This window comes from Thalassophryne amazonica, chromosome 15 (genome assembly GCF_902500255.1).
Source record: "Thalassophryne amazonica chromosome 15, fThaAma1.1, whole genome shotgun sequence".
NCBI classification, from domain to species: Eukaryota; Metazoa; Chordata; class Actinopteri; order Batrachoidiformes; family Batrachoididae; genus Thalassophryne; species Thalassophryne amazonica.
This window is the reverse complement of record NC_047117.1, coordinates 17593502-17620170: the sequence shown is the minus strand read 5'-3', so window position 1 is coordinate 17620170 and position 26669 is coordinate 17593502. Positions and strand designations below refer to the sequence as shown.

Below are 26669 nucleotides of genomic sequence, written 5' to 3'. Positions count from 1 at the left end.
CTTAAAGTTCCTCGCTGACGATGCAACTTTGCTGCTGGTGTATTTGCTTCCATCCTTAACCGTGGTTTCATTGAGGCACTACACCTCTGATTCCTGTTTGCTTTTTACTGGCAGAATAACGGCCTAAACCCACTTGGAAAAGCTGCTGTTCCATCAGATATTGCAGTGAGATTATGCTGGTACAGACACATTGTATTTTTACTCATTCGTACATCATTTTAGGGAAAACTGTGTCAAATGGATACGTTTACTGAAAATAACTGCAACCATTTGCACCACTTATTTCTGGCTGTGCACTAAGCAAAGCGAGTGGAAATTGCAGTAAAGAACAAATAAGAAATGTCAGATGAGGGGTTTTATTTGTAATTTTGACACATTTCACTTTTAAAAAATGCAACGTATGGTCAGAATGGAATTATCTTCAGAGAGAGCAGACCAACAATTCTTTCCAGAGGCGACATTACCAGTAACCTCTTTGGTCTCTTCAAAGGAAAACTCTCCTTTGAGTATGAAAAAATGTTCCAGAATGTCTTCTGGTTCAGACATAAAAAGGTGGATAAATTAGCATATTATATACAAAGGCAGTTCGACAACACTTCGCATAATACGAAACATTAAAATTCAATTTAGGAGGAAGACGACAGTTATTAAACATTTACATTCATGTATTTGCACTTTCATTCAAACATGATTTGTGGCCAAAACTGGCCCCGAGTAATTTCCAACACAATGCCGGGTTCAAGGCTCATTTATATTCAGCATTGAATACAGATATGGGCGGAGTCTTCTGCCAGCATTCTGCATATATTTCATCCCAATTAGTGTCCATTTGCTGAATGCTATGGATGCACACAAAATGGAACATTACCGCCAGGAATCTTGGGGATTGTTGTAGAGAAGGTTCAAGTAAAAAAACAACAACTCTAAAGCAAGAGAACATGAATAATACTGAATTCTGGAATATATTGAGTTTGTTTATATAAACTACTGAACGACTACTGAAGACCTGTGTGACTGAACCACTACAACGCATCTTCAACCTTAGCCTACAGCTAGGGAGAGTGCCCACGCTCTAGAAAACCTCATGCATTGTTCCAGTTCCGAAGAGGAACCGGCCCAGTGAGCTGAATGACTTCCGACCAATAGCACTCACTTCACACCTGATGAAGGCACTGGAGCGGCTCTTCCTCGACTTCCACAAACCCCAGGTGCAGCACGCTCAGGACTGTCTGTAGTTTGCATATCAGGCAGGTGCTGGTGTGGAGGATGCCGTCGTCTACCTGCTACAAAGTCCACTCGCACCTGGATAAGGGAAACGGCACAGTGAGGATTCTCTTCCTGGACTTCTTGAGTGCCTTCAACACCATCCAGCCTCTTGTGCTCCAGGACAAACTGAACAGGATGCAAATGGACCCCTGCCTGGTTACTTGGATCTCCAGCTAGCTCACGAACAGGCCGCAGTATGTCAGGCTGAGGGACACCATGTCTGACACGGTGATCAACAGCACCGTAGCACCCCAGGGCACGGTGCTGGCCCCTCTTCTCTTCAACTTGTACACCTCTGACGTCTGCTACAATTCTGAGCTGTGTCACATCCAGAAGTTCACAGATGACACATGATTTTATTGGATGCATCAGGGATGACAAAGAGGACGAATACAGGAGCCTCGTGAAAGACTTTGCTGCCTGGTGCCACACAAACCATCTACAGCTCAGCACCTTGAAGACAAAGGAACTGGTCATTGACTTTGTGAAGTCCAGACCAAGTCAATGACCAGTTCTGATCGAGGGAGCTGAGGTGGAGGTTGTGGATTCTTACAGGTACCTCAGGCTGTGACTGGACAACAAACTGGACTGGACAACCCACAACAACCACCTGTACAGGAAGTAACAGCGCAGGCTGTACTTCCTGAGGAGGTTGCAGCCATTTAACATCTGCAGGAAACTGTTACCATGGATGAGCAGTTATTTCTGTCAAAGAATCAAGTTTTGGATTGCAGCAGATCTGGACACGAAATACATGTGTAATGCCATCCCTTACTTGGGAGAAGATCCCACTCATCCGGCGGGAGAGAGGCTGTCAGAGAATGTTGTTTTGAAGTTGATAGAACCATTTATGGACCAGGGAAGGACTGTAATGATGGACAATTTCTTCACCTCTCTGTCTTTGGCTAACAGGCTTCTTCAATGAAAAAGAACTCTGCTTGGCACCATCAACAAAAATCGAGCTACCAGCAACTGCAAAGGAAACCTCTGGGCACCAGTTGTACTCAACACAGGTGTTCACATCTGGAAGTGCCTTGCTGACGGTGTACGCAAAAAAAAGAAAAAAAAGAAATACGAGGTCTGTGAGAAAAGTATCCGACCTTTTTATTTTATGCAAAAAATATATGGATTTGATTCATATGTTTTTACGTCAGCCAAGCTTGAACCTTCGTGCGCATGCGTGAGTTTTTTCACGCCTGTCGGTTGCATCATTCGCCTGTGGGCAGGCTTTGAGTGAACACTGGTCCACTCCTCTCGTCGTTTTTTCATTGCGAGGAAATGGCGGAATGATTTGGGCTTTGTTCCATCAGAATTTTTTCAGAAACTGTTAGAGACAGGCAGCTGGAAACCATTCGGAAAATTCACACGGCTTTCAGTGAAAATTTTATGGGCTTCACAGAGATTAAGGAGTGTTACTACCGCTTTAAGGACGGCCCACAATGGCGCACGGCGCGCCGTGCTCCGAGCTGCGATCGACAGGCTGAAACGTCCATTTAATTTCTAAACGGATGGCTGTATGGATCCGGGATCATCGTGTGCAATTTCTATGGTTATCACAAGAGCTGGACATCAGCCATTTTCCATCAGATTTCACTTTTAACAAGAGATTTTGTCATGGAAAGCTGCGCGGAGGCTTCGCGCGTCATGACGGAGCCGCTGATGGAGCGAGACAAAGAACGCCTCCGTTTTGGAGTGTCAGAGGACAAGTTGGGACATGCCTATCTCGGCTTTCAGTGGCTTACCAGTTGAGTGAGTATAAGAGAAATTGTGGAGAGCTGGGCATGTCCCAACTTGTCCCCTGACACTCCAAAACGGAGGTGTTCTTTGTCTCGCTCCATCAGCGAATCCGTCATGATGCATGAAGCCTCTGCGTGGCTTTCCATGACAAAATCTCTTGTTAAAAGTGAAATCTGCCGGAAAATGGCTGATGTCCAGCTCTTGTGAAAACCAGAGAAATTGCACATGACGGTCCCGGATCCACACAGCCATCCGTTTAGAAATGATCTGGTGGTTTCTGCCCATGGATCGCGGCTCAGATCGCGGCTCAGAGCGCAGCGCGCCGTGCGCCATTGTGGGCCGTCCTTAAAGAGGTACTAACACTCCTTAATCTCTGTGAAGCCCATAAAATTTTCACCGAAAGCCATGTGAATTTTCCGAATGGTTTCCAGCTGCCTGTCTCTAACAGTTTCTGAAAAAATTCTGATGGAACAAAGCCCAAATCATTCCACCATTTCCTCACAATGAAAAAACGATGAGAGGGGTGGACCAGTGTTCACTCAAAGCCTGCCCACAGGCAAATGACACAACCGACGACCTCGTATGTCTGTCTTCTGAACACCATGCATCAGAAAGTGGAAATTGTGGACACCTGAAAACAAAAACCAAACACTGTTGTTGATTACAACTGTTTCAAATGCGGTGTTGATATAATTGACCAGAAATTACACAACTACTCCGTGTGTGCAGGAACATGGAAATGGCGCATGGCTGTGATTTACAACCTGTTGGACATGGCTGCTACAAATGCACGTTTTACACACAGTATGTACAGGATCAAAAGAAAGTCAGCAATTGTTCATGATGGAACTCACAGAGGAACTTCGATACAGACATTTAGAGGAAAAGGCACTAGGGGAAGAGCGCAAACAGCAGCATTGTGAAATGAGTTTCTCAGAAGAAAATGATACAGTGCCAGGTGCGCATACTCTGCAATAATAACAGAAGCACTGAACGTTGTGTACACTGCCGAAAATACACCTGGGGCAAATGTAGGAAAGATGCACCTTGGGAATGTGGAAACTGCTAGTTTTGACATTTGTGTGCTTTGTATAGCCTCCATATGTAACAAGCCTTTTCTATAGGAGAAATTTTTGTTTTCTTCCTAACGTTATACCTTCTGTTTGTTGTTATTCCAAGATGAAATGGGTTTTTTTTGGTTCGGGGGTGGCACTAATCTCAGTTCTGACATTGTGAGCTTAGTACAGTAAATTAGCATTGTAATTGGTGTTTAGCCTACAACCAAATTATCATTCATGAAGGATTTTCATCAGAAATACTTATGTTCTTCTTAAAATGACAGGAAATTATTAAAATAAGTGTTTTTATGACAAATAGAAAATGTATCTTGGATCAAATGATAAAAATAGGGTAAAACTGTTGGCTAAATAAAATATAAAATGAAAAATGGGTACTCTTAGTACATGAAATAAGATATGACCTCAATGAAATTGACTGCAAAATGAATAATGTTGCAGGGGCAGTGGTGGCAGACAAACTGAGAAGTCATCTCCACCACTCAGGCTCAATCAGACACAACTCAGGAATGTGGCCTGGACACAGGTGTCAGCAGAGAAAAGCAACCTAATGTTTCTTTGGCATGTGCCACGTAACACTTGAAGGCCCAGACAGTTTCACTTGAGCTGCATGTAAATTCCTCTCCAAATGTTAGCATATGGAGAGGAATTAACATGTTTTGCACAGAGGAGGGGGCAGGCAGCAGAAACAAAAATCTCTGGGCCTACAGGTGATAAACTGATGAACTGCAGCACAAATGTTGATGCCCAGCCCCTGTGCTTATGAGAGATGGCAGCAGTAGCTTCAGGTTCTGGTAGAACTGCAGGATTTCTGATTTTGAACGCCACACTGAAAATATTTCACCCAAACAAAACCTTGAAGTTGTGTAGCTGTTTTGATGTTGAGAAAATGCCATCAGCTGTGCAGAGTGATAAGCTCTTACCTTCCACAAGCATCAGCGTCTGTTAGTCATAATCATCTTTTCATATATGTTGTGATGATGATGATAGATAACCCGCCCTGGATTTAAAGGAGATTCTGGCATGTGTTCCATTGCACCACACCAGCCGTCGTGCCAGGGTCAGTGTGTAGACGCTTTGAGCCATGTCATACAGGTGTCATAATTGTGATGTTTCGCATTAGTGTTTTGTGTTGATTTTTCGGAGGATTTTTCAGCTCTAGATGAAGTTGTGGTGTTGTCTGGGAACACTGCTGCTGTTTAGTAACTGTGGCCGTGCCATGACAGCATGGTGGGCAGGGCACTTTTCCAAGTCAAATGGCCACAAACCGCAAACTACAGTTCATAATGGTTCCGTTTGAAGATCTTGACAGTTCCTGAAGTTCCTCAGTTACAGTTCTTTTAAGTGTCTTACTTACTCAGTCACTTCACAAACTTAACTGTAATTACACTTTGTTATTCACTTTTTCTTAATTTTAAGTTGCATTTCTTTGATCGATGTTCAAATGGCATTGGAAACATTATTTCTGTGGTGGCAGTAATAAGTAATGAACTAAAGCAACATTTTGGTTTAAATTTTTTTTTCTCTCTCTGTTCTGTGTTGGTGTGTAAGTTTCCTAATGAGTGACAGTATCTTATTGAGTGGCTGCTTTCCAGGGGGCTAAATGACATAAATGGGATCTTTTCAATCTTTGACAGATTTAACAAGGTTGCTAATTGCAAGTTAGAGTTCAGCCCCGTCCTGTAATTAGTGAGCGGGAAGGAAATTTGTTACACCATGTTGTTTTCTGCAGAGGAAAAACTTCCAACAGTGAAAATATCCAATTATGTGTTGAGAACGCTGAATAACGTCTTGGTGTAAAGAAAATGCTCCTTGCAGCAGATTTTGCAGTGTGTGCAGGTCTGCTCAGATTTGTGTATAGCTCATTGGCCCATCCTGTGGAAATGTGTTAACTAATGATATGGAAATGAACAGATTTATATATATATATATATATATTCGTGTTGCTCAGAGTCCTAGAGTGATGTTTGATCTGGCCTCGACTGAACTCCAAGACCTGGTTTCATAAAACAATCTAATCTTTTAGTCTACAAAATTTATTCAGTCGACTAAGGTTAGTTGCCCAACATTATCCTTCTAGTCTCCGTTTTACTTCGACGGCTAAACTTGTAGATTAGCCGTTTTACGGTAGTCGACGATAACAGCCTCGCAAATGGCAGTGCCAAGAAACGCCTCCTATGCGCGACAGTTTTGTTTACTTCCAGATTGGTCCATCTGCTAAAAATGTGGTGGAGTCCGCTGCAGTGGAGAAGTGCTCCTGACCTCAGCATCCGTAAACATCTCCACTGGATTATTCCAGTCCCGGAATACCCGCTCCAACCGCAAGTCTGTCCTTTCCTGCTCCATCAAGTGGCGGCACATGATAGCTTCCATTTTTGAGGTAAGACACTGAAGTTATGTCAGCTAAAATAAGATCAGCCTTCTCTACCCGGTTAAAAATTTTAGTCGGGTAACGCAAAACTTAAACCGACTAAGCGCTTTGTGCAACGACTAACATCAACAGATGAGTCGACTAAACAAGATTAGACTGCTTCATGAAACCGGCCCTCATTTATCAGTGTTGCATACAAACAGAAACACTCAAACCATTTGTACAAAAAGTTCAAAGTCATGTGTGGGATTAATCAGTTTGTACGTAATTAAAATTTACACGCTGTTATGACCATATGTGCTATTAATTCACCTTTTAAGCTTAATCAAATAAAATCAATTAGAATAGAACAGTGAAACAGTGAAATATAACGTGGGCAGTGTAGTTAAAGCCAGAGATCAACTTACTCAGCAGTGACATTCATGTCTCTGGGTCTGCAGCCTTTGAGATGGACTTCTAGAAGGAGTTTGTGGAGTCACAGCGTCGCTGGACAAAGGGGTTTGGAGATGATACCTTTTATATCTGGTACTACTTGTCTTACGTTAGTATCTCACTGATGCACCGCTGGTGGAGAGGAGGTGGAAATGCAACATTGCACGAAAACTGGTGAAAAGGTGATGACTTTCTCATGTGGAATCTCACTGGATTCATAGCTTTGGATCTATGAAGCTTAAATTTGAAAAAGTATCGGATCGGTATTGATATCAGTGGTACTGGGCCTGTATTTACTGGGCCTGTATCGTACTTGGTATCGGATCAATACCAAAATTCCCATTATCGCCAACATCTAATGCTACGCTTAGGCGTACTGCCTTTGGCTGGTATCGGCAAAGACCGTGCCATTGTCGCTCGACTTTCATGTGTGCGCTGCGCGGCATGTGGGTGACTCTTGCACATTATGTATGCAGACTGCTCAAGATTTGTGGCCATAATTTCACCAAAACTTTGCTTCTTGTTGGCTAGAAATAACACGTTTCTCATATTATGTAAAAGCTAGTGGGAAATAAACACTTCTAAAACTGAAAATGAATCCTGTTTTTGTAAGCTGATAACACTTCTGGAAGGATTTACAAAACATTTAGTAGATGTTAGCATGGTGACGCACAGGCTGGTAGCTAGCTGCAAACTTGTTTCGTTTGTGTGTAAATATAACCTCTTTGTCATATATTATATAACAGCTAGCGAGAAATACATTTTTCAATTCATTTCATTTACACAACAAAGCTGCCTCAAGGTGCTTCACACAAGTAAAGTCTAACCTTACCAACCCCCAGAGCAAGCACACAGGCGACAGTGCTAAGGAAAAACTAACTCTGATGATACTGAGGAAGAAACCTCAAGCAGACCAGACTCAGAGGGGTGACCCACTGCTTAGGCCATTCTACCAATTACAAGGTTTTACAAAGTTTTACAAAGCTGAAGAAACAGAAAATAGAAAATCAAACATAATAATATAAAGAAGATGAGAAGTCCACACTTCTCATCTTCAAATAAACATTTCTGAAATGGAAAACACTGTTTGTAGAACCTAATAACACCTCTGTAGTATTTTATAAGACATTTAACAGATGGTAGCATGCACACTAACATCTGGTAACTCAAAGCTAACTTCCCGTGGAGTTAAATTTGTCTCATTAATACCTGCAAATGCACAGAGGGTGATCTACAAATATTCCTTGATTTGCACAGCTTCCACTCTTGTCAAAAGCTCATGTTCAAGGCCTCATGCAGAAGCTGTCAAAATGTAAATATTGTTTTTGATTGATTGATTGAGGGGCTTTATTGAACATGCACAAGTTGTATGTAAGACAATAGGATCTTAATTAATTAAACAACTGCAAATTATAAAAAAAAAAAAAAAAAAAACAATGCTCATATAGCAGTGGATATTTTAGCATTGCATTATATTGTTTATTTCCAAATGCAGTATTGGAACACAAAAGACTTTTTTCAGTGAATACCTCCTAATTTATTAACCAGGGTGAGCAAAGCAACATTAAGCCGACTGAGTGCGGCAGTACAACTTATACCGGTGGGCTCTGTGCACAAGTGTGGCTTTTTGTGGCCCTTCTGTTCATGCACAGAGAAGCCCTCTGTTTGCAGAGCCTGAAGCAATATCTGAAAATAAAGTTGCATGATTTGTATTTTGTTTCTGGCCCCAATAAAGTTGAAGATTAAATCTGCTGTCGACCGGACACGTTTGTTTATTAAAAAAGAAAAGAGAACAGTCATTAGTCAGAGACTTGCATCCTGCTGGAATCGGCTCAAGAGTTTAGATGAGACTTAATAGTTATTTGGATGATGGATCGCTGCATGAGGCTCCGCGGGAGAGGTTGTGGTGAAGCCGAAGCGGTTGCATTGGATGTGTGCGTTTGAGAGGGTTCTCTTTTATAACTAACCTTAAACCATCTGTTACATCCATCTTCCTCAATCTGGAGGGAACAATCAGCCTCCCACCACGGTCTGTGCCGGTTTGCCTTTCAGCTATAAGCGTAGCTCCACGGCTCGGACCAGAATAGCGTGTAGATTGCAGTGGCAGGACTGAATAGGGTTTAATGGTACATTTCATGTGGTGGGCCGCCGGAAACTTGAAACTTTAGCCGTCTGCAGAGAATTCTGTTCAAATTTGGTGACCGTTTTTCTCTTTGTATGTGGAACTGCTTTTGTTATTGTGGAAGTGTGTGTTGAGGTCGATTTTGCAACACTTAAATTTCCGACTGTTGGATAACCGGTGAGTTGGAACTTGCTAGAAACTCTGAGAACGGGGCTTAGGTAAGATGCAAGCATTTTGATTGCAATTATTAGATTCTGGAAGTAAATTAAAAGCAGTTAATTCTCAATATCTGCACAGAAATAAAAGTACTGAGTGACCATACCATAATTTAATACAATGGGAAGTGTCTGTCTGAAAAACCTGGCTTTCTGCTCGATCCAGTGTTTTGATGGAGAACACACTTGCTTATCCACCAGTGGGTAAAGTAGCCTCTACCCAGCCATATACTTCATTTTTCTCTCAAGCATCATGAGCTGTCTCGTCCCCCCAGTCTATTCTGGGTGTTCCCATTGGACCTACTTTCATGGAAGCTTTCCAGAGGACATTTACATCCAATGACCAAACCACCTCAGCTGGCTCCTTTCACTGTAAAGCAGTTCCACATGGAAGACACCAAGTACCAAAGACATCTTGTTGGTCACCTTTGTAAGCCACCTTATCAAAAATGTTTGTCTGGTTCAGTGTGTTCATAATCAATCCAAAGGCTCTTCAGCAAAGTGTTGATCTTTACAGTTCTTACAGCAGGTCTCTGGCACATGACAGAGTGCCAAACACCAATTCCAGGCTAAAGTGAGCCAGCATGGACTGTTTGTATGGGAGTTAGGGGAGGTCATGTTCTATTCCACCATAACCAACATGAGGTCTCTCTAAGCCACAGAGAAGTGTGGACGCCTTTGCGATTAATTCTTTCGAGGGGTGGAGTCAAACGCCTGCAGATGGACAGTTTTTTTTTGTGGACCACACCAGTTTTGATCACAGTTTAGGAGATCTGTGATGGATTGATGTGTGTCACTACAGATGGTGGTGTTAACATTTACAAAGCCAATTTCTTGACAGCTGGGTACTGTTGGTATCTTCTAAAATGAATAGCTAATGGTCATATTGCTCAGCATGATGCATTTTTCCTTGCGCTGCTGACTGCATAGGATTTGAATGGCAGAAATGTAGATATGTGAGCGTTATTCCATCCCAGCTAGCTTTTGTAGATGGCATACAAATAATGAATGTTTGAGTGCAATGGTATGAATATTTCTTTTGGTGAAAAAGGGAATGTTCCATTCAACGAAGCACATAGATCCTTATCATTTGATATTTTATTAATTTATAAACAGGAATTTATGCTCTTCCCAGTCCTACGGTGTACGCCAAAGCTGGGCAGTGAGACCAAGGTGCTCCATCTCACCCAGGTGCCATGGAGCCTTTTGTGTGTCATTGGCCCCCCACAAGCCCCAAGCTGTGGTGGGCCAACCCGGCCTGCATGGCTCTGCCTCCAGCAAACACTGCTTTCTCTGGACCCCCTGACTCGCCCTTGAGCCCCCTTGGCTCATCCAGCCTTCCTGTTCATTACCCAGCAAGTCTGGGCACTGTGTCGGGCCACTGTTTGTTGTTGAGTGCCGTCACCACTAGTGTGAGCACGCAGTAGCATGCAATGATGCAAAATGTATAGAGCCAAATTTGCACGCTAAATGGAACACAATGGCAAATGGGATGAATGATCAATATCATGTGACATACAAACCACCAATCAAATGACAAGGGTGTATTGAGGCATTATATAATAAAAAATAATAGCAACACACCAAATAAAAAGAACACAAAACAAAGAATATGGAATGACTACTAACCATATTGGACCTGGTGAACTCGGATGCATTTGATGGATCAAAACAGCAAATTTGCTTTGCTGTGTAACATCCCATACATGTACTGCCACCCGCTGGAGGATTAACCTTGAGGGAAAACACGATGATCCGAAATTAAATGATAGACATGTTGCAGGGTTGATGAGTTGGTGACTTATTGAGGCCCCTTTTAGCACAGCAGATAGGATCTGCATTTTGATACAGAGTCTGGAACAATATTTGAACAGTGTTTTGCGTTTGTCATAAATTTGTAATACCGATAGATTTTGGCCCTGGTGTGTGAGATGCTTGTTGCGCGTTTGTAAAAGCCACTGTCTTTATAGAGTGCTTTTTTCCAGTTAGTGTAGCCACACTGAGTAGATACGTCCTCACAATAAGAACTGGAGCTAAATTTGCGACAAGCGAAGCAGAAGCTGTCATCGCACAGTACTGAATATTCAAGTCATGGTCGAGTTTGATACCATGCTGTGTTAAAACACTGAATTTGCCCAAAGGGGCGCTTAGATTAACTGCTTAAAAGCATAATAAAACATTAAACCTAAGAAGTCACATGTACATTAGTATTCGGAGCCTTTGCCATGACAACTCAAAATTGAGCTCAGGTGCATCCTGTTTCCACTGATCATCCTTGTGATGTTCTACAGCTTAATTGAAGTTGACCTGGGGTAAATTCAGTTGATTGGATATGATTTGGAAAGACACACACACACACACACCTGTCTACGTATAAGGTCCCATAGTTGACAGTGCATGTCAGAGCACAAACCAAGCATGAAGTCAAAGGAATTGTCTGTAGACCTCTTGAGACAGGATTGTCTTGAGGCACAAATCTGGGGAAGGGCACAGAAACATTTCTTCTGCTTTGAAAGTCCCACTGAGCACAGTGGCCTCCATCATCTGTAAATGGAAGATGTTCAGATCCACCAGGACTCTTCCTAGAGTTGACCGCCCATCTAAACTGAGCAATCAGGGGAGAAGCGCCTTAGTCAGGAAGGTGATCAAGAACCTGATGGTCACTCTGTCAGAGCTCCTTCATTCCTCTGTGGTGAGAGGAGAACCTTTAAGAAGGGCAACCATATCTGCAGCAATCCACCAATCAGACCTGTATGGTAGAGTGGCCAGACAGAAGCCACTCCTTAGTAAAAGGCACATGGCAGCCCACCTGGAGTTTGCCAAAAGGCACCTGAAGGACATTCAAACCATGACAAACAAAATTCTCTGGTCTGATGAGACAAAGATTGAACTCTTTGGCGTGAATGCCAAGTGTCATGTTTGAAGGAAACCAGGCACCATCCCTGCAGTGAAGCATGGTGGTGGCAGCATCATGCTGTGGGGATGTTTTTCAGCAGCAGGAACTGGGAGACTAGTCAGGACTGAGGGAAAGATGAATGCAGCAATGTACAGAGACATCTTGGATGAAAACCTGCTCCAGAGCGCTCTTGATGTCAGACTTAGGTGACAGTTCATCTTTCAGCAGGACAGTGACCCTAAACACACAGCCAAGATATCAAAGAAGTGGCTTCAGGACAACTCTGTGAATGTCCTTGACTGGCCCAGCCAGAGCCCAGGAATCCGATTGAACATTTCTGGAGAGTTCTGAAAAAGGCTGTGCAACGACGCTCCCCATCCAACCTGATGGAGCTTGAGAGGTGCTGCAAAGATGAATGGGCAAAACTGCCCAAAGATAGATGCACCAAGCTTGTGGCATCATATTCAAGAAGACTTGAGGCTGTAATTGTTGCCAAAGGTGCATCAACAAAGTATTGAACAAAGGGTGTGAATACTTACGTATGCGTGATGTCTTAGTTTTTTAAAATTATTTTTAATAAATTTGCAAACATTTTAACTTTATCCTTGTTGTCATTATGGGGTGTTGTGAGTAGAATTTTTAGGGGAAAAAATGAATTTACTCCATTTTGGAATAAGGCTGTGGAAGACATGAAGCACTGTGGATGCTTTCATGATGCACTGTCATTTTTCATAAATATAAGACATGATCTTGAAACTGAAAGCTCGAGGATAGATGGAGACTTTGTATGGTGTCAAATCTATGAAAAGAGTGCATACACAATTTTTCAGGTTTTCACTCATTTCTTTTCAACCTTTTCCCCATTTGGTTGCACTGCTGACATCCAAAAGATTTTTGTGGGATAAATAAGTTTATCATTAGTTGGAATTCTTGTGCATTAGGTGGTTTAAAAATTACACATAACCAGTAAAGGTTGCACTTTCTGAAACCACAAACCTGACCTCAATTGAACACTGAAGAATTTGCATGTTTTCTGAGTGATAAAGTAGATTGCTGGTGCTGATGGTAATAAATGACAGACTTGGAGCAGCTACCCACTCGCTCTTGCTCTGATACTGATGCTGTGATGGAGCTTAAACCTGCGTTGGCGGTTGGCCTGACTGTGTCGATGCACATTTTCCAGCCCTAGACAGACTCCACTGGGCTTTTGTGGAAAGTTGATTCTTCTACAGATAGAGATTTAATCGTATTGATGCTTAAACACGGGTTCCCTGACTCCTTTTGAAAAACAGAGCAAGACAAAAGAAATAGGCCAACAGAGGGAGAGAGTTCAGCTGCAGGTCTCTCGACACGCTCTCAATTTGTTAATCACGTGAAGTGATGCTGTGGTTTAGTGATGAAGCATGTGGAATACAGATGCAGATTTAGGTCTCACTGATCAGTGATGACCAGAGATTATCAGGGCAGAAGCAATTTCGCCAGCTGTCTTGATGTATAATCAAACAATATGTCATTATTTTGCACTACAAATGCCAATTTCTGTGCAGCCACGTGTGATAGATGTATTCATAGGTTTAGAGGGTGTTCTGCAAGGAATCTTTAACGGATCAAACACTGGTTCAGTCGCCATACACCCGTCCATCACATGACATGTTCTAAATTCAAGTCATCTGTTCAATCTGTGATTGTCACACATGTTGATGCTGAATAAATTCAATCCATTGCATTAAAATTTAAGCTTTTACAAAGCAGAGTGAATCCTATGTACTTCTTCAGACAAGGAGATTTTCTGTTAAACATTCTTCTCATTTGGTTTTTGATTGGGATCCAGATGGAGATTTTGGATGAGATCTCCTTTCTTTATTAGCCATGAAGTAGAATGTGGTTTGCGTAATTGTCATCTGTATTGTTGGTTGTCTCTGGCAGCAGGGTTTGTGACCCCTGCTGTGAACCATCCTCTTGCAACAGGGGTCAAATTAGACATCATTGTCTAAAATGCATCCATGGCCATATCTTCAAAATGGAGCAGTTTGATTTGAACTTGGTGGATAAAGAGTCTTTCAGTTCCTTAAAATGTTTCCAGGCAGTCTTCCTGGAATGATGTTGAAGTTGTTTTATTGAGACAAATTGGGCAATATTTTGAATTCCAGTGCAATCCATTTCAAGATTACTCAATCAGAGGAGGTATGCACTCTGAGTTCCCACCTACATAGATATTGTCCTACTTTTGTTTCTCTGTTTACATGGTTGGATGGGAAAGGAACACACAGAATACACACAGCACCCAAACAGCAGATACCACAGTGTGGCTCACTCGGGAGCAGCTGCAGGACCGTAAATCTTGGCATCACCAGCAGCTACTAGAGCCACAGCCACATGGTCCATTCAAACCACAGTTCCTCAGGGCATCGAACATCCAGTACCACCCATGCCTGATGTACGCTGAGAGCAGTGTGATGGATGGATGAGTGCTAGTACAGCTTCATGAGTAAAACAGATGAGTTATAAATTAATTAGATTTTCAGGCCTGGTCTCACAAACAGGTTAATTTTTTACACTGCTGGCCACGGTTTCTTGACACATGAAGACTATGTAATCAGATTGACAACATGACATTGGACAACATGTCTAGGGGGTTTTATCTGGAAGACGTGACTGGACCTGTCAGGTTGTGTCAGGCCACCAGCTGTGGGGGCCTGGCTGACATCCAATGTGACACCACCCGTGGTGTTTTGTCATCTCTGTTTCCTGACCACAGAAAGTAAATTTGGCAGACAGGTATTTTCACAACACATGATCCTCAAAATTCCTCTGTTGCCTGTAAGAAAGGCAATGCTAAGTCAGATTGGGGACATTTGATAAAGATGCCCGTTCAGGTGGCACACCTGATTGGATACTGGCATCAGAAATCACATTACAGTTTCCTGGTGCTCAAAAGGACAAACGTAACAAAGAATTGAAAAGTCACCATTGGCAGAAATCCATACATGCTGAACATGTACAGGTGGTAAAAATGTAATTATGTCTCTGAATCTTCTGCCTTTGAGATCACAAGGTGCTTGAGTATAGCTTATGGAGTAATGAGATCACTGGACAGAGTTGTTTGGTGATGTCTATCCCTTTGCAAGAGAACAAAAATCTAAGTCACTAGGTTGTTGGTATTCCTCATCTTACTGTACAGTTGTGAGACTTGGATGTATCCTAAGGCCACAGTTGTCTCTGGTACTTCTGGAATAACTTTGGGTCATACAAACCCTTGCTTCGGGAGACTTGGATGGTAAGGACCACTTACATCGAGAGGGAACATCAGCATGTGGCAATTATGATTCAGCACTCAGGTGACCAGAGAACCCCAGCAACTGTAGAAGGTCAAGTGGATGCCTACGTCTTACCTGACTGCAACAGATGGAACACTAGTTTTGAGATGTATGGATGGACCAGTTGTCTGGCTGGGCGGTTGCAATTCCAGAACCCAATGTCATTCCGTGGTATTGTCAATGCGGTGACATGAGGTATCGACACATGCTCAAAGACTGGAATGACAACTTGAGTAAAAGCAAAATACAAGTGATATCAACTACATCTTGGTGGCCAAATATTTTTTACTAAATCTGTTAACTTACCAATCTACATTGATAACGGTTTTCAGGTGGACCACATGCACCAAGAGCTGATCACTGCCAGCCCTGTTCTGTCAAATCATCACTTAAATAGAACTGCTTCTGCAGTGCGCCATCAAGTCAAAGATCTTACCCAGCAGCACATTATATCAAACCAATTATCCATCATCTTTATTGTCCATGTGAAAAAAAATAATTACATCTTCAACTTGGTGGTTGGTTGTCACCTTTAGCAGAAATGACTGTAATCATTCTTCCAGTAGGACATCAGTTTTTCCTCATAGCTATATGGGGTCACTCTCTGTAAACCTGTGTTTTGACTATGATGATGACCCTGATGACAAGATTTTATGGTAGAGATCGGAATGTTTCACATATCTCTCAAAAATGTCAAATTTTCCAGGCCTTAAAGCAGATATGCATCCCCATATTGTCACACTACCATTGAAATACTGGACCGTAGGCATTGTGTTCATTTGGTTTACATCACATGTAACATGACCCGTGCTTTCCAAACAGTTCTACTTTCTTTTTTGACGATCAGTCATAGACCATTCTCCCAAAAAGCATGAACACTGATGGTGTGTTTTTGCAAAATTCATTTTGAGTGTTTGTTTTCATTACCCTCCCATGGATGTTTTTTTTTTTTTTTGCCTGGTGTCTTTCTGATAATAGTCATGGACAGTGACCTGTAGTGAGGTGGGCCAGATCTGCAGTTTCTTAGGTGTTATCCTTGGCTCTTTTGGGATTTCCTCGAATTGTTGCTGTGCTTTTGAAGGAATTTTGGAAGGACGGCTACTTCTGTGATGCTCTTTGTTGGTGGTGGTGGTGGTGGGGGTGCTTTCACTGTGAATCTTTAGAGTCCTGTATCCTTCAAAATTGCTTTGCAGCACTTGCCTGACTGACTCCTTTTAGTCACAATCTTCCTGATCTCTTCTGGAATTTCTTTTGACCTTGACAGTGTGTAGGGTTAGCAGCTGTGTGAAGAAAAGCACACCCTGCCCACATGCTGTAAGACATACTTACTGTAACACTGCTTGCTGTGTTTCTTGTTGTGACTGTCACTTGACTGGGACAGTGAAATATTCCTTACACTATTTCTAACAGGCTGCTGGATGATCATAACTGTGAAATGTAATGGTTATTACTATGTTGAGGATGGTTATGAATGCATCTTTGAGTCTGCTGAGGGTGCCCTTAAGATCTTGTAAACTGTGCTCTTTCAATGACATACGGTGAGGAATAAACCAGCTACTAACTCAATATATATCAAGTGTAGACTTTGTCTCTGCTCACAGTAGCTGAAGGTCCACAATAACGGAACACAATGATGCATTTCTAGCTTTGAGGGTCTTTGCATTATGTGTGTCGATTGCACACTAGCCTATTCAATAAAACTATCAGAGGATTGCTCTCCAGCTACTGAAATGCTTCAAAGGTAGTCTTCTCTCTCCCAGGTACAATTTTCGTTACCTTTGCCCTACGGTTGAGAGCAAGAAGAAGGTATAAACTATTGATTGTGTAAAATGAAGGGTCTGTCCTCCTACAATAAGGGCTAGATATGGATCTAGAGGCCAAGTTGAATTATTTAAACCAATTTCAACATTTGTGCCTACATCTCATTTCAAAATTTAGCAATCTGCAAGGAATGATAAAATTCATATTTCAAATGAGTACGTGATGAATCAGTGTGTCAGACATTAATTGAGCTTAGTTCTAGAGATTTCCCACCGTGATCACTCTTGAGGCACTGCTGCAATCATGTCGTGGCAAAAAGTAAAATAGTGTTCACCTTGTTTGCACTTGTGGTAGACATTCACTATGTGCTCTTTTTGTGTGTGTGTGTGTGTGTGTGTGTGTGTGTGTGTGTGTGTGTGTGTGTGTGTGTGTGTGTGTGTGTGTGTGTGCTTATGATTAAAAAAATACTACAACCATAGGGTTTCACCAGATTATGACAAGTTATACATTAAACTGGTTAAAAAAAAAATCACACAATATTCTGAGTTGAGCTACTTATGAAAATGTGCTGTTATGTCCATACAGATGAATTATTATAATTATTTTTTGAACTGTCAGTTTAATATAGATAAGTTTGAAGATGACAATTTGACTACCAAGTTAGACTGAAATTTTGCACCAAACTGATAATGGAAATAATTGTCGCAGCACAAATTGGTAGAATCAATGGGCTTTGATTTACTAAACCATATTTCTGTAGGTGTTCTGTAGATGTAGCTAATGTAGGATTTGGGTAAGTGTTGTGTGGGCCGCCAGAAGAGGAGGTACTGCTGGCCCACCACCAGAGGGCGCCCTGCCTGAAGTGTGGGCTTCAGGCACGAGAGGGCGCTGCCGCCTACAGGAACAGCTGAGGTGACAGCTGTCACTCATCAACTATGACAGCTGTCACCGATCATCTGCATCTCACCTTGGATAAAAGCAGGATGACACCTCCACCACATCGCCGAGATATCGACTTCTGTGAGAGGTAACTTTCTCTGCCAGCATTAAGTGATTCCAAGAGCTATTGTGTTGCAGCTGTCAACCAGAGGACCGGCGTGGGTCGCGACTGTTTCGTCCTACATCCCGTCAGATAAGTGGTTAAACAGACGCTGCACGAGTGTGTGTTAAAGGTGGAGGTGGAATTCCCACCGTTATTGTTACAGGGTGTACACACACCCACACTTGACTGTCTTTGTTCTCCGCCAGCAGTACCAGATCCGACACGCTGAGACGGTGGCCACCTGGGGACTTCGGGACTTGGCGGCTCCAGTATCCTTCGGGTTCGGTGGCGGTGGAAATCGTGTGGTTCCGGTTCATCTCCAGACGGGCGTCTCCTATCGTCGAGCCTGCCCACACGACACCTTCATTAATGGACTTGTATCTATTCTGTAATCTGCTGTGTGTGGTTGTGACATTCACAACAGTAAAGTGTTCTAATTTAACTCCCTCTATTGTCCGTTCATTTACGCCCCCTGTTGTGGGTCCGTGTCACTACACTTTCCCAACAGTAAGGCCGCCTTTGCTTCCAACTCCTACAGTGACGTATAGGTGTAAGATCATGCATCTGCTTACACTGCTGGCACAGTTTGATTTTCACAATTCAAGGAGTTCGTTTGTGATTTGGCGCTACATAAATAAGTCCCCCCCAAGATGATTCACAAGAGTAAGGTGTAACCTCACCATACCTTTAAAAGTTCAACAGATTGTCCTACAGATTGCATAATACTGATTTTATCAATGGTGACCGTTTAGTGACCAGAAACTGACCTTAGAACCTCTTTTATTCCAGCATAAAGTTTTGTTTAGGCTGTGAATCCATTTAAATAATATTGCTGCACGATGTTCCGGGCATGTCCCATCGGGACCCAAATCACGCTGGAGGGACTACGTCTCTCAGCTGGCTTAGGAATGCCTCGGGGTTCCCCCGGATGAGCTGGGGGAGGTGTGTGGGGATCGGGAGGTCTGGGCGGCTTTGCTTGAGCTGCTGCCCCCGTGACCCGACCAAGGATAAGCGGAAGAAAATGGATGGATGGATGCTGCAACAACAGCTTCATCATTGATTGGCATTTGTTAGGGCCCCTTCACACATAACATGACTGAAGCCGACTAGCACACGAAGGAGGAATCGCATGCCAGTCCTGAAAAATCGGAGCTGCCTCTAACGCCTTGTACACTTGTCGCTACAACTATTTGTGCACACCAATGGCCGAAAGTGAGCCCATTTGATCCCTCTCGTGGCAGGTGTCGGCCAGATTCCAGGTGACACACACGAACATCCAACACCTCTTGCTGCACACTTTGAAAATGTATGGCCATTCACACTGTAAGCACAAAAATGGTGAGCACGCGACCACTTTTGAGTTGGCTGTGGAATTCGCCTAAGCACCCCCACGATTGTGGAGTTGCCAAGCAACACACGTGGCGTGCCAGAGTGTCTGCTCCCCCCTCAACACATGCCATGTGTGTGTTGCACCCCCTCGCTACCCCCCCACAACCCATGGGTACGTGTTTTGTGTGCCTCCTGGTGTGTGCCCCCCGGGGGTCCCACACCAAATATCAGCATGACATGGCAATATTTATGGTACAGATGGGGAGCGGCCAGCCAGAGCGCACAGTGAGCCCCCTTTCAGCTGATCGCTGGCCAGAGACTCACTGACAGTGCACACGATGTGTCACATTAAAAACACAGAGACCACAGCCAGCACACAGCAGGACGACAAGCCAGCGGTGCAGCAAATATGCCACTTTCAGTCACATATCACTAAAAATGTGCTGTAACAAATGCCGTATTGTCAGTTATTAGGGTGAAAATTAAAGGCTTCTTCTTTGTCTACATCATCTAATTTCTTTTTGTTTTTTAAATGCAATTGATTTTAGGTATTTTACGCTCCTCTTACAGGACAGTGATGATAGCGCAGTAATAAAGTTTCAGTCTGCTAATCAGAGCTTTTGTAAATTGCAGGTTAGAATCCCGCGGGTGGCATGTTTTTTTTTTTTCTGTTTCTCCACAGCAACATGATGTGGTTCCACACGCTACAGCTGATGCTTATGTTTTTCTTTTTCTCCACATCAGCGGCGCGAAGTGTGCAACATGTTCCAGCTGTTTTGTTGTTTTTTTTTCCCACAACAGCGGCGCAATGCGGTGCAACACATTCCAGCTGCTTGCACTGTGTTCACGTATGAGCAAGAGCATGCACAAAACCATCGTCAGTGTGTCATGCATGCCTGTGCGACCGTACGTCCCTCATGACAGCAGGTGGAATGTTTTTTGGTTCCCCATTTTGTGTTTTGTTCGCGAATTTTCCTCCTGTTTCTGTGTCTTTCGTGTTATGTGTGAAGGGGCCCTAAAGGATGAGTTTACAGCCCTCACAGGACAGTCTTATTTCAAATTTAGCAAGAAAATTCTCAGAAAAGACAGATGGAAAAGGAAGCACCTTGATATTTTAAATATGTATACCTCAGACCACAATATAGTTGTTTCTGCTAGTGTAAGTTGCTTCCTGCACAAACTGATGAATCCCAAAGGTTTCTAATTGTGCCAGAAAACCTCTGCATCAAGAATCAGATGGTTTGTTACTTTGTTCAAATTCCCCACAGTCAGAATCCTTTCAGCACATACAAGTAGATCTGAAATGAATTCACTGAATTTATCCAAGAATTTCACATGCAGATCTGAAAGCTTGTATAACACAATAAGCAGAATGCGAGTTCATCACTTGAAGTACTTCAGATTTTAACCAGATGACAACCTCAAAGCAAGATCTCAAGTGAATTAAAATCCAATTTAGATTTCAGACTGAACCCTGACATGCAAATCAGCCACGTCTCCACCTGCCTTTGTGGGTAGAGCGGAGTCTCTGAGTAAAATCAAGACTTGAAAAAGCCAGGCATAGAGGCCTCAGTTAATGACATCTAAACATGTGGTTCCATCTGTGCTGTGCTCAGTGAAGTTGTTTTCCTCATTGTACACTCTTAAAATATATTCTGTAAAGCAGTGAGATTAATCCTGCCAAATCCCTGCTCATCCACGACAGTCACTGGATTCATTCATGACCACAATATCTGCAGATCCAATAGTGACCCAGAGATATAATCACTGTGGTGCTGAGCAGAGCTGCCGCCCTGCGCCTCCCCCACCTCTCCCTCTTTCTCTCTAATTGCAGTTCAAGCAGCTACACATCACATTTGTTCTGCATGTGACTTGTCACATTTCTGTATGTGCCTGGTTCTGCTGGACGGCATGCCATCAGAACACTACTTTTCTGTTACGGTCATAGCATTTGTGCAATATTGTAAATAAATTTCATCAGACATTGTTATGTGGCCCCAGCAGACCTGCACAAACCCATAATATCCTCTCATTCATAAGGACTCGTCTGTATTCATGACTTTTGAGACGGCTGGCACCGTGTTTGCTAAACTGGATTTGCGCGGTCACTATCACAGTGATGATGGACAATAATTCACAAGCCAAGTGATGTTTTCTTACATGCAAGTGACATATTGAGGGCGATGCTGCACATTGTGGCAAAATTGTTATGTGGGCCGCTGAAGAGGAGGTACTGCTGGCCTACCACCACCAGAGGGCGCCCTGCTTGGAGTGCGGGCTCCAAGCACGAGAGGGCGCCAGACCCAGAAGAAGTGACAGCTGTCACTCATCCTCAGCTCCAGCTGTCACTCATTCCTATCATCACCATCACCATAAAGGCCGGACTGCAACTCCACCTCCTCGCCGAGAAATCAACTACCGAAGAGGTAATATTCTCTGCTGACTCAAATCATTGAGTGATAATCTGAACTTCTTTTGCAGCCGTTATCCTGTGGTGTTCTGCCTTATCTGTGGGACTGGCGTTTGGTGTGATCAGCGACGGCTTCGCCTCACACCCCAAACCAAGATAAGTGGTTAAACAGGAGCTGCACGAGTGTGTGATTGGAGGTGGAGGTGCTCCCTCCTAACTGAGTGCAGACTGTGGATTGAGTATGCGGATTCACACTCATTCATCTTGTCTTTGCTTTCTGCCAGCAGTACCAGGGTCGACAGCCGAAGACAGAGGCCACCTGGGGACTCGGGACTTGGCGGCTCCGGTGTTCTTCAGACCGTTGGTGGTGGAAGCTGTGTGGGACGCGGCTCCTCTCTCGTCGGGGGTCTTCTATCTTCGAGCCTGCCCACACGTCACCTGGTGTTAATTGACTTTACAAATTTTGTGTTTTAGTTGTGTGTTGTCACAACATTAAATTGTTACTTTGGCTTATTCATTGTCCGTTCTTTTGCGCCCCCTGTTGTGGGTCCGTGCTACGACACCTTCCCAACAAAAATTGCCCGATGTGTGCAGGGGTTTCTGTTTGCAGGGGTTTCTGTTTGCACGTTTTCAGTTCCATGTCACCACAGAAGGCATTGATATGCAGCACAAAAAAGTACAACATGGAACAGGTCTAGAGTGCAAACAGTTTATAATCTTTGTCTCCTTGCAAAAAAACTATTTGATTATTTTTGCTGTTTAAGGTGTGCATCTCACTTATAAAGTACAGTAGTGTTCAGAATAATAGTAGTGCTATGTGACTAAAAAGATTAATCCAGGTTTTGAGTATATTTCTTATTGATGAATGGGAAACAAGGTACCAGTAGATTCAGTAGATTCTCACAAATCCAGCAAGACCAAGCATTCATGATATGCACACTCTTAAGGCTATGAAATTGGGCTATTAGTAAAAAAAAAGTAGAAAAGGGGGTGTTCACAATAATAGTAGCATCTGCTGTTGACGCTACAAACTCAAAACTATTATGTTCAAACTGCTTTTTTAGCAATCCTGTGAATCACTAAACTAGCATTTAGTTGTATAACCACAGTTTTTCATAATTTCTTCACATCTGAGGCATTAATTTTGTTGGTTTGGAACCAAGATTTTGCTGGTTTACTAGTGTGCTTGGGGTCAGTGTCTTGTTGAAACACCCATTTCAAGGGCATGTCCTCTTCAGCATAAGGCAACATGACCTCTTCAAGTATTTTGACATATCCAAACTGATCCATAATACCTGGTATGCGATATATAGGTCCAACACCATAGTAGGAGAAACATGCCCATATCATGATGCTTGCACCACCATGCTTCATTGTCTTCACTGTGAACTGTGGCTTGAATTCAGAGTTTGGGGTCGTCTCACAAACTGTCTGCGGCCCTTGGACCCAAAAAGAACAATTTTACTCTCATCAGTCCACAAAATATTCCTCCATTTCTCTTCAGGCCAGTTGATGTGTTCTTTGGCAAATTGTAACCTCTTCTGCACGTCTTTTATTTAACAGAGGGACTTTGTGGGGGATTCTTGCAAATAAATTAGCTTCACACAGGTGTCTTCTGTCACAGCACTTACAGGTAACTCCAGACTGTCTTTGATCATCCTGGAGCTGATCAATGGGTGAGCCTTTGCCATTCTGGTTATTCTTCTATCCATTTTGATGGTTGTTTTCCACTTTCTTCCATGCGTCTGGTTTTTTTTTTTCCTTTTCCATTTTAAAGCACTGGAGATCATTGTAGATGAACAGCCTGTAATTTTTTGCACCTGCGTATAGGTTTTCCCCTCTCCAATCAACTTTTTAATCAAACTACGCTGTTCTTCTGAACAATGTCTTGAGCGTCCCATTTTCCTCAGGCTTTCAAAGAGAAAAGCATGTTCAACAGGTGCTGGCTTCATCCTTACAAAGGGGACACCTGATTCACACCTGTTTGTTCTACAAAACTGACAAACTCACTGACTGAATGCCACACTACTATTATTGTGAACACCCCCTTTTCTACTTTTTTACTAATAGCCCAATTTCATAGCCTTAATACTGTGCATATCATGAATGCTTGGTCTTGTTGGACTGTGATTCACTCTGTAGCAAAAGATGGCAGTAATGCACCAATAACCTGGATGCCAACTGCCGTAAAACAAGACTATCTGAATTAGGACATGTTGGATTTTAGAGAACAAGTAAAATCAATCATGCTCTCATACAAAGGCCAGACTTTTGAATAATACAACCTTCATACTAATTAGCACTCCATATGCTTGGGCTTTGTGGGACAGCCAAAACAACAGACAACAAGACAGCTAGGCTAAGGTAAGGCTAATCAGAATGTTTTAAAAATGATTTATGTGAATAAAAGTGCACCCAATTAGCTACAAACTGATGAAAATGTCTGTTCAATGGTCACAAAAACCAATCAACTCTGGAGTTGCTCCTCATACAATAGCATTCGTTTTTTGTGTTGTTGTTGTTGGTGTTAATGTGCCTTTTTGAAATGTTACATTTATTGAGGTAAAATTATACCTGTTTAACTCTGAACAGACTGTTCAGTGGAGACTACAAGCAGTTTACCCTTGAGTTTTTTGTGCCCTGTATTAGAACATTAATTAGCCTGTTAACTTTTTATCACTAACAGTGTTTCCATTATAAATAATGTGCTGGTAAAATCAATTTTGCTTCTTATACAAAATGTGCATTTTTTTTTTTTACTTCAGAATTAAATCCCACAATTTTTAAAAATGTTTTTGAATCGCATTCTACTCGGGCTATGCCACAGGGTGCCATTTTACTACGATGGCCCACAATCCAAAATACTGCAAAAATGGGACGAAATGGCTTAATCCACCTTGCCTTCTAACAGGCTGACTTATAAAGTGCAGACCTGGCAACTGGCAGTTTATACAGTGAAGACATGGCAACCCACTCAAAAAGGAAAGAAAGGAGCTGCACCCTTGGCCAGGCATGATCAAGCTGCTCAACTTTGGACACAAACTGCAGCAAACACTGCTTTGGCTTCAGATTTTTTACCCTGACTGAGCACGATCAAACAGGTTTCAAGCCGTAGTCACGATGAATACCCCCTTTAAAGACGCTAGAATATAATTGAAGCCCTTAAGACTATGAATACCCCAAAGTTACCATGTACTATCAATGATTTCGAGAAGCGGGATGGAATTTTCGAACTGTTCAAAATTGGATCCCAATTTTAAATCTGGTGCCAATGATGGCCGTAACTACTACGTATATCAAGTTATTCAAGATAGACAAAGCTTCAAAACGTCCACCAATGTATATGGGAAAGATCAGCGTTTTGTGGAATAGCCCCATACAGAACAACATATTAAACACTTGAAAAAGTATCAAGCCCCCACCCCAGTTTCACTGCTGGCTGAATGACCAAAACAATCTGTTGGTTTGGGACCCAGAAAACACTTTGTGTGCACAAATTGTTCAATTATGAGCACAAATCACTATTTGAGAAATCTGTGTATAATAAAAATATCTGTCATGTGCCATTGATGCTCCGTGTATGTTTTTGTTCAGTGCAAAGTTCACAGCCATCCATTCATCTTTTACTTTCTTTTAGACAGTCTTGGTGGTAGTTATGTAATACTCTCATTAAATTTGCATTTTGTATTAATTTCAAATGTGTCTACTGTTGGAGAGGATTTAAACCCCTTCACTTACATTTTCACCATTATCTTGTAATAGCTGTACCTTTAATTTCTTCTTCCTGATGAAATCATTTAAGGCACATTGCCATTGTTTGTATCAGTCTTTGCAGGGACATGAAAAAGCTCCAGTTTTGCAATTGCATTAATGTGCATTTCATTAGAACCATTACATTCCAAATTTGCACAAAGCTTTGATTTATTGGTGTGTATTCTTATTCCTGAGTTGGGTTTTCAAACATTAACATGCATCCAGAGGTGCCCTATACTGCCCTTGGTGGCCACCAGACCCAGGCAACGGAAATGAAACGGAGATAATTTCAATCTACTTGTGGCTTTAAAAGCACATATGATGACAGCAGAGGTGCTCAATTTATATTCACTGTATATATTAATCTGCACTGAGGGCCAATAGTAAATGTTGTGTGGATTACATAGAATTACTTTACAATTAAATGCATTGTTATATGGAAAATATTATACTAAATGTTACTTTTTTGTACAATATTCTAAATCTTTAACAAAACTAACAGCAGACTGTTTCTTAACAATTTATTAATTTGCAGAGAATCTGTCATTTGCAAAAGCATGTTGAAAACAAAGGGAGTGTGGACTAGACCTGGCCCACAGGCCACACATGGGGTTGCCCAATATGATATGAAAGAATAGAAACTTTGACTAACAGTCGTCATTTAAATTTCAGAAGGTAACTTGTTAAACAATCAGCAAAAATCTTTTTCAGATTTTCTTTTTTTTTTTTTACATTTTTGTACATTAACTCTCTCACTCACAACCGTCAGTGACCCTTGATTGGAGTGAGTATAGAGAATGAATGCATGAACTCTCTTGCTCTTACAGATCTCATTCACTTTGCAAACTGCAAGACTATTTCTATTGCTTTCTTTTTGTCACACCCATACAAAATCCCTTCTGTTGGGTTTTATGGACTTGTCAGTTCGGTTCAGTTTACTTG

At 42.3% G+C, this 26669-nt stretch overlaps 1 protein-coding gene across 1 annotated transcript in view; it reads left to right on the top strand.

The window, feature by feature from the left end:
- The window catches only part of mtnr1aa (melatonin receptor 1A a), a 111874-nt gene that overhangs the window by 58136 nt on the left and 27069 nt on the right, over nucleotides 1-26669 (top strand). The window lies entirely within an intron of this gene.